Genomic DNA, 9,865 nt, shown 5'->3' with positions numbered 1-9,865 from the left:
TAATATGTGTTTCGTGTGTTAATTTATGTTTGTTTGTTATCTTTGGGTTATAAAATTATTAAAAATAGAAATGGATGAGAACCTCAGAAAGGGAAAGGGGAGGCTTTTTATTAGTGTGCTCGCGAAGATACAGCAATCTCCTGCCTACGTATCCTTATGGTATAATAAGGAAATCAGAGCATTCGTAGTTCGGGGACTACGGTTGGTTGGTGTCTTTTAATGAACGACTGTTTAGATCACATCCTAAAGGCTAAACATTGGCTTGTCTACTCTCGGCGGAGGCTTAAGCACTAGTTTGTTGTGCGCATCAGAAAGGATTAAATAGTGTTATTTTGAAAAGAGTTTTGATCACACGAGGGTGATAAGTTGGATTAATATGCTGGATATTTTGTTTGGTTGAGATGTTTTTGGTTGGATGACAGTTACTTGGATAGTCGAGTAAGACAACTCGTATCCTGACAGTCGAGAAAGGGAATAGAAGACTCTAGACCACTTTCTTTTTCATCCTTAATTATAGAAAAGAGTTGATAATAATTAATGTATTTTTGAATGGATGATGAATACTCAGATAATCGAGTAAGACAACTCGTATCCTAATAATCGGAAAGAGGAATAGAAGACTCTAGACCGCTTTCTATTTCATCTGAATATTTATGAAAAGGATTGGATAATAATTAAGGTGTTTTGAATGGATGACGAATACTCGGATAATCGAGTAAGACAACTCGTATCCTAATAATCGGGAAAGAGAATAGAAGACTCTAGACCGCTTTCTGTTTCATTTGAATAATTATGAAAATGATTTTAAGTATGGTTGATATATTTTAGAATAAACGACAGATACTTGAATGGCTGAGTAAGAAAACTCATATCCAAGCATTTGAGAAGAGGAATTGAAAATTCAAGACCATCTCCCTTTTCGTACAGTTTGTTATGAAAATGATTTGACTAAGTTGTATGTTTGTGAAAAAATGACATTTGTTCGACTGACCGAGTAAGAGAACTCGTATTCAAACAATTGAGGAGAGAAGTTGAAAACTCAAAGTCATCTCCCTTTTCATTTAAAATCTCAATTTAACGCAATACAATGGAAACAAATTATATTTACAAAGTTCATAATAAGTTGGAAAAAAAACAATGATGCCATTATATAATCGGGTCAAAAATTTATGTACACTATAATGTTTCAACAAACAACTAACAACATAATTACAATTTTTTTTAGCAATCGATTGTCAATATAATTAAAATATTAATAATTAATTAACTCAGAATTATGATTACTACTATTCATGTGCTATATAATCGGGTCAAAAATTTATGTACACTATAATGTTTCAACAAACAACTAACAACATAATTACAATTTTTTTAGCAATCGATTGTCAATATAATTAAAATATTAATAATTAATTAACTCGGAATTATGATTACTACTATTCATGTGCTATAATATAAACAAAATATAATTAAAATCTATGTACTACTACTCAGAATTATGATTACTATTCATATGCTATAATTTAACTCTTCATTCTAAAATATAATCAAAATTTATGTACTATAATATGACCAAAATATTATAATTATGACTATCCACCTGCTACTTACCTAGAACGTAAACCAATTAACTCAGAATTTTGAACAAATACAAGAAAATAGGCTTTAACTTTGAGGTTTTGACGCAGTAGGAGCTCACATTAAATCCAGCTTATGCAGTGTTGATAAATTAATAATATTTACAAAGCTGTATCAATCCAAGATTATTATACAAGCTGAACAGAACAATAATATATTAGTTCAAAATCAATGTAATAGTCCAATTCAAATTACTATGCAAAATTAATTTATCATTCCAATTAATATATTGTAACTAATAGCTGCCAGAATTAATATAATAATCCAAAGTTAACCTTATCAGGTCAACATTCTCATAATCCAATACCTTAAAACCGAATCGGAATACTAACACGCACATAAATGAAAACAATGCTGCAAGATTATAATACCAACCCAAGATTAAGTTCTGCAAAATCGAATTAGGCCCTTGTATACAAACACTTTAAGTACACCATTCTCTAGCAGACCAAGAGGGAAATCCGACCAAAAAGACAGTAACTCTTCATTGTGAAGTACCAATATCAGAAATAGAAAAGTTTATGAAGTAGCAAACAAAATAGCAGCAGGGAAATCTGGTACACTAGAAACAAATGAACAAATCTGTCATCGTGCTAAAATAATAAAAAACAGCATAAGTCCATCCGCTCATAATAACGAGACCTGATCGTACCAGACCTGCACACCAACAGCGGCATCCGACTGTTCGCAACTCTAACGCGACACCAATATACACCGATGAAACGCCCTTCACCCAGATCCAAAACTCAATTAAATACAACAATGAAAAAAATATATCCAAAGCAACCTCAAAGGATGAATAAAAAAAAATCAACTCTTTATTTTATAATCCTAAAACAAACAAAACATTAGTCATCAAAGTGACCTCATAAAGAAATCAGAAATCTGACCACAAGATAGAAATGTAATGGATTTTTTTGAAAAATGGTATAATGAATCGCATAGTGGGGAGGTAATACTTAAAGTTGATTTGAAATTTTACCGGCAGAAACAGAACTTCGGTTACACACGCATACGCAGGGATTCCGTCAATTCTTCGGATTTACTGGCTCATTTCTTGGCGGAGAGATCGCCGGAAAACGAACAGCGCGCGGCGGAGCAGGTTGGAGGGTCGGCGACGGCAAAGGCACCGTTGGGAGGAAGGAGGCGGTTTTGGATTTTTGACGGTGGTTTGAACAAGGTGGATGAAGGTTATGGTGGAAGGCGGTGTTGATGGACGGTGAAGGATGAGGGAATGAAGGGTTTTTCTGTGAGGGAGAAAAGAGAGAAATGTGAGTGATGAGTGTTTGTGTGGAGGTGCGTTGGAGATGAAGAGGAAAAGTCCTCCCCTTGTTTTCTTTCTTTTTTCGTTTTTTGTACAGAGAGAGTAAGTGAGTATGTGGTAAACGTGAGGGAGAGTGAGAGAAAGCAGTTTTTTATTTACTTCTTTTTGTTTTTTTTATATATTACTATTATTATTAATTCATTCTTCTATTGGTGAATAAAGATGCACATGGATAGCTAACATGGACCGATGATTACTTATGATTTAATGGTTGAGATCCATTGAAAGAAACACACATTGCAACCAACCTTTAAAATGCCTGAAATGCCCCTCTTAAATGATTTAATTGATTTAGATAGTTTATATCAATTAAATCCAATAAAATTGACAACTTCAAAAATGAATATGATAAAAATAAAATGAAGACATAGAAAATTCTATTTATTTTTTGTGAATGTTTTGGCGAAAGAATAAAAATAAAATGACTAGAAATGGATAAATGTCGGGCAAAAATTTGCTCAAAAAATTAAATCGGTCACACTAAAATGATCAGCATAAAATATACTTACTGAAAAAATACAGCGTTTCTTCAAATTCTGAAATAAAATTTCACCGGTTAAAAGACTCAAACGGATTAAAATGCAGCTGAACAAGTTGCCGAAAAATATTACGAGCACACCAACCTAAACTACGTGAACCGTAGATTAATAATACTGACGTCTGCAAATTTAATTTCAAAACTTTTTACCCGCTGATTTTGCACGTACTTGAGAAATGATTTAACCAATTTGTCTGTATTTTCAATAAATTTATCCTGACTGATATTTTAGGTATTATTTATGATGAAATGCATGTTATGTTGTACAACTGATGCAAATTGAAATAAAAATCGAATTTATGAAATTTTTAAAATGCCCGGACAAAATTGGGGTATGACACCAGCCGGTGTGTCACATCTGGCTCCAGGTGCTTTTGTGAAGAAAGACACATGTGGGAACAGATGAAACAACACGTGGCTCTTATCTGCAGGAGAAGGTTATTGTTGTATGTGAACATTTTCCAAATGTGTTTAGCATATTTTTCTGTTACTCGTGCAACAAGGGTTATTACTTTTAGCAATCTTATTTGTTTGATGATTTAATTACATTTAAATTTAAATCAAGGAGATTTAAATTTGAATTCAAATCAAATCAAATTGTTTGTGGAGCTGATTTGGAAAAACAAATCCTAACTGAATTTCCATCATATTTGGCCGAGGTTACTGCTAAAATCCAAGGAGAAAAGCCCAAATATGTATTGTTATAGAGAGAGAGACTTTTCCATGCCTTGAAGACTACGAGCTTGGATGATTATTTTAGTCTTAGGTTGAGTCTTTGTTTGTGCTAATTGCACACCGCGATATTGATTTATTCATAGGGCATATTAGTTAGATTGTTTAGTTGAGTTGTATTCAACATTCATCATTATATTTATTGATGTTGATCACTTTGAATTAGTGATTGATAGAAAGTGAGAGATTGTAAGACCCCAATTTTGACCCCTAAGATCCCTCATGCCATCTCATAGCTTTGCATTGGCATTAAGATCACACCTTGATATCCTGATCACCTTTCATTCATTAGGTTTGCATTGGGAGAGATCACTAAGCATATTTGATTGTATCATACTTTATTTTCCTTGTTTACTAATCAAAAATACAAAAATATATTTAGTGTAACTTTGTTTCTTTTGTAGGTAGTATATGTATCCACATATGCCTCATCAAGCTCACAACTAGGGTTTGAGACCCTTAATGCAAGGAATCAAGCAAGAAAAGTTCCAAATTTGTTCTAAGAATTATATATGGATATCCATGTTCTTTATTTGTCATTTTGATCATGAATTCATTAAAAGTTTGGAGCTTGTTTGTCAAGGAAACCCTAATTCATCTGGGTATCTTGTGTGCCTTCCTCAGCAAGTTTCTTCAACATGTGGTTAAATACATCATGGGATACTTCATTTTTAATCATAATAAGCATATATGATCCTCCATGAGCCTCAAAGGCCAAAATAACTTCAATTTTGCAAGTTGGTTCAAGAAGGTTGACCAGAAAAGTCAACTGATCAAATCTAGGGTTCCCTAGACCCTATCTCTTACAAGTTTTGTCATATGAAAATTATTTCAAGATAAAAGTTACTCTTTATGATATTCTAAATATCTTTCATGTTGGCATCTGTAGCGGGAAATTCATGATCATTAAGCTATTGACAAGCTAAAGATCAATTAACAAGAGTCGCCATCGCGATTTTATTGTTTCCAAGGGAAAAGGAAAAAATGCGAACAAAACCCAAATAGTAAGAAGTTTTCAAATAAAAACTAATAAAAGTCAGAGATCACAGGTAAGGGGGTTGGTTACACAGAGGGAAGGTGTTAGCACCCAAAGTGTCCTAGGTACTCATAGGGAGCCCTTTTTGTGTGCATATGTACTTGGTATAAAGTGATGTTTACAAACAAATAGAATGGGGGGATGAGAAAAGAATTGGTTAATTATATTTTTGTGTTTGACAAGACCTTCGGTCTCGTGCCTACGTACCAACATAAAAACGAGGGATCAAAACCTCGTAGTTCGTGTTAGAAATTTCAAAGTGAGTATGTTGGTTTTGACAAAATTTAAGTTTGAAAGGCACAAGGGCCCAGAAATGGTTTGAATGAGTTAGTTCTTTTTGGCTTTTTGAAAATTTAAGTCAAGTATAGTTAAGTTCATTTACAATTTTGATTTAAAAAAGTAAGTTTGAAAATGCAATGGCATAAGGCCAAAGTTTCTACCTTTTTTGAAAGTGGTCAAAGTTTAGAACAAATGAGTAGCTTACACAAAGAAGATTTTAAAAATGCAGAGAGAGATTTTGAAATTAAAGAAGTGGGGAGAAGATGAAGAGACTACCCTAGATACAAGAAATTTAAAAGTTTAAAGTTGAAAAGATCTGACCAAATGGGAGCAATCCAATAGACAATTATGTCAATAGAAACCCAGAATTCCCTTGGACTTTTTAGAATCAAGCAACACATAAATGCACAATTATATCAGTCTTGAAGAGCAAAGGCATCAAATAAAGATGGCCTCATCCAAGCTTATCCACTTCAATGATCTCTTTCCAATATAGTCCATGTAGCAGATGAAATCCACAAGTCACAAGTTCAACATAACAGCTTAACAAGAATCAATGTTGCAGATGAATCTGGAGAGATCTAGAATGATGTATCAGATGAATTCAATCTTGCAAGTTCTTGGTCTTTCAACATATTGGCATTGGCCAAGTCCATTAGCAAAGGAATGTTGCCTAAATTCTAAGTCCAATTGGGGAGATCAAAACAACAGTCCACTCAAAAATTCTTTTAGGGTATTTGTTATTATTAGGTGCATTAATGGTCAAAAACCAAACAAACAAACAAGGCATCAAAGTATATCACACGAAATGTTCCAAGTGGACAAAGTGAAAATTGCATAAACATAAACAATTAGAATGATATGTACAATGACAAATGATAATAAAAATAAATTACATTAAAAGTAAAAGCTTGAAAGTAAAGGTTAATGGTTAGTAAGTCAATAGTTAGTTTTGTTTTGCTTTTGATTTCAAGACATTCTTTGGAGAACACTCAGCCCACTTGCCACAAGCATGGATCCTTGAACCAAAACATCTTCCAAAGGAAGGAAAGAAGGCCAAGTTTCCACACAATACCATGGAAGAGGGGAGACTTACAATCTCACTAACTAGAATGCTTATGCCTTTTGTGTCACAAATTTAGCGCTATGTTAAGCAATCGTAATTGGACTTATGTAGAAGTCATAACTATTTGAGGTCGGGCAATAAACTTTTGGTGTTAATGCATGTTGGAGACATAGTATTAAGAACTATGCTCATTAAACATACCACACACAAAAAATATGCAAAGGTGTGGCCTAATCTCATCCATACTCATGTTAATCTTTCAATCAACTAGCATTAGGACTTTGAGATGTCATTGGCCAATTGAAAATGAATGGATGAAGAAGGGGAATTAGATGAAGAGGGAAGGGGATGAATGAGATCACAAATTGGTCAAAGGAGGACGTTTACCAAATTAATATTATTCATTCATTTTGGGAGATGGAATGTACATTCCATCAATCCCCTAAATTCAATAATATTAACTTGACAAAGTCAAATCAACCTTGACCAAGGCCCAACAACAAATGAGAAACTCAAATAAGTCAATCCAAATGGTCAACACAATTAAAATGACATTTATTCAATTAAAAATATTAAAATAATGCATTAAATTCAAATATCTTTTGTCCAAATCCTAAAATCGCATCAAAACACCAAATAAATGACCATGTGATTTATCATAGGTCAAACAAGGTCAAAGGACCTTGGATAAAATGTTCCATAATTTTTGGACACTTAAAAATATTTTTAAACAATTAAAAATAAATGAAAAATCAATTAATTCATGAAAAATATTAATAATGATCCAAAAAATAATTTTAATTCAGAATATGAAAGAGAAAAATATTTGAAAATTTTCAGGGAAAGTCCCATATTTTTTGCATCAATATTAAATTTATTATGAATTATTGAAAATAATGGAATTAAATGGAAAATTAGAAATTACAAAAAAACGTGGACCATCAGATCTTCCTCATTAATTGAGGTGGCAGATCTGATGATCCAAAACACGCGTTCCGTGTGTTCCTTAGTCAACAACGTGGCAAAATGAGTAATCAAATCAAGCGATCCAGATTATAACGTGGGACTTGGATCAAGTGGTCCAGAGGTGAGACACCTCATCGCCGGAGCCAGAGCTCCGGTCATCTTCCCCGATGAGCTCCACCGGTCTGGTTAAGATGAACCATCACCAAAATGCAAAACAGGGACATGATTTTAAAGAGAAAACATCATTGAGTAAGAATATCACCTCCATTTCTTCCAATTCCAACTATATTGAGAGATATGTGGAATTGAAAAATGAGGTTCATGATCTGAGTTGCTTCGATTCATCATCAAAACAACTCAAACACCTTGCCTACATTAGTAGGACTTCAGCCAGCACAATAATCAAGAGAATTGAGCAAGAAACAAGGAGAATCGAAGAGATCAATTTTTTTGAAATTTACCTTCAATGGAGGTCTGAACTTGTTAGATCTCGATCTGAATTATGCTTTGCTTCACTCCAATAGCTTGCAGAAGAGGAATGTAATGGCTTAGAATCAATGGACTCCTGGAGAATTGAATTCCAAAACAGTGGAAATTCAAGCTCAAATTCAAAAGAATTTCTCAGGTTTATCCTCTCAATGTGAAGGGTTTTCTGTGGGGAATCAAAGCTTGCGCAGTGTGTGTCCTGATTGTGAGCAAATGTGCTTCAATTTATAGAGGATTCAAGTGTTAATTGCACACTCCATTCAAGTTTCTAAAATTGGCAAAGTAAGGTAAGCAGCTGCACGGACGCGCATAGGCCCATCAAATGATTGCTAAAAGTCCACATTTGAATTTCAGATATGTTGAGGCAAGCTTGGAATGCAAGGCAATTGAGAATTTGGAATTGAAGTTTGATCCATGACACATGATACCAGTCTGTTTAAGCCATGCACAACCTATGCATTTCTCATCCAAAATGCATGAATTTTAGATCTTTGGAAAGATGAGATCAAGAGGAACAAGTTTGATGTTGAATACTTTTTCATTTGGAGCTTGGAATTTGGAGATATTTGAGGTGTAAATTTGGAAAAATTTGACATATTGAAAATTTCCTAAGTGTCAAGCCATATATCTCAATATTCCACCTTGCTTAACTTTTTATGGGAGCTTCAAATGAGAAAAGTGTATTCATAAAAGTTGTAGCTCTCTCAAATACCTTCAAAATGGACACCAATTTCATGTCATTTGGATTTGAAATAATAGACTTATGCATTTTTGAAGTTTGGCATAATCACTTGATCAATGGTATAGGTCAAAAGTGACCTATAATGTAGCCTCATATCACATGTGCAAAGAAGTTAAGTTAGCTCTCACGCCAAACATAAAAGTTGAAGTAGACACATTGAATTTGATTGTGAAACTTGTAAATATTTCATCTCATAAAAATTGAGCATGTTATGGCCTTGGGAAGTTGACTTTCAAATTAGGGTTTAGACAAAATGACCTATAATGTTTCAACATAGAAAATGATTTTCTAAGAAAAACTAGATCTAGGTCTCAACATGAAAGTTGTTTATAATGTCATTTAGAGTAAGTTTTCTCTTGGAATAATTTTCATATGGTGAAAATTGTAGGAGATATGGTCTAGGGAGACCCAGTTTTGATCAGATGAATTCATCTGGCCAACCACCGTCAACCAACTTGCTAATTTCCAATTCTCTTGACTTTCTTAGCTCATGGTAGATCATATACGCATAAGATGATTTATGCGTGCTTTTCTCAAGTATACGAACGCGTCAGAGTAATATAAAAGATTATCGAATCCACAGAGACCAAGTGTCAATCTATCGTTATCTGTCGTTATGGTGTTTATCAAAGGCAATCGAAATAAGTGTTTTTGTAGTGTGCAATGAAAAGTAAAGTGTTGAAATAGATTTATAATTTATAAAGACAGGGTCGAATGTAATTCACATAATAAATGGATAATCCAAGTACTTGCTAATAGAGCTACTTATGGGCAATGTTTCCTACTTTGAAAAGAACTAATTTAACAGGAACTGTCGCTTTCGCGTATTCAGAACCGAGTTGTACTCCCTAATCAAACCCTCTTATTGTCACTTATAAAAAGGCGCGCATTGCGTTATAGTAGTAAACCTATTTTTAAGAAATATAGTATCTTGACTAAGTCGAAAAGTATTATAACCTGGACTTCTTAACCAAAAGAGGTTCTTACGAACCAGACTCTAAACTTATAAACGCGTCCGAAAATAGTTTTAAAATCTCTTTTCTTCTTAATGTTAAAAA

Source organism: Lathyrus oleraceus, chromosome 6, assembly GCF_024323335.1.
Source record: "Lathyrus oleraceus cultivar Zhongwan6 chromosome 6, CAAS_Psat_ZW6_1.0, whole genome shotgun sequence".
In the NCBI taxonomy this organism is placed as follows: Eukaryota; Viridiplantae; Streptophyta; class Magnoliopsida; order Fabales; family Fabaceae; genus Lathyrus; species Lathyrus oleraceus.
Note: the sequence above shows the minus strand (reverse complement) of the source record.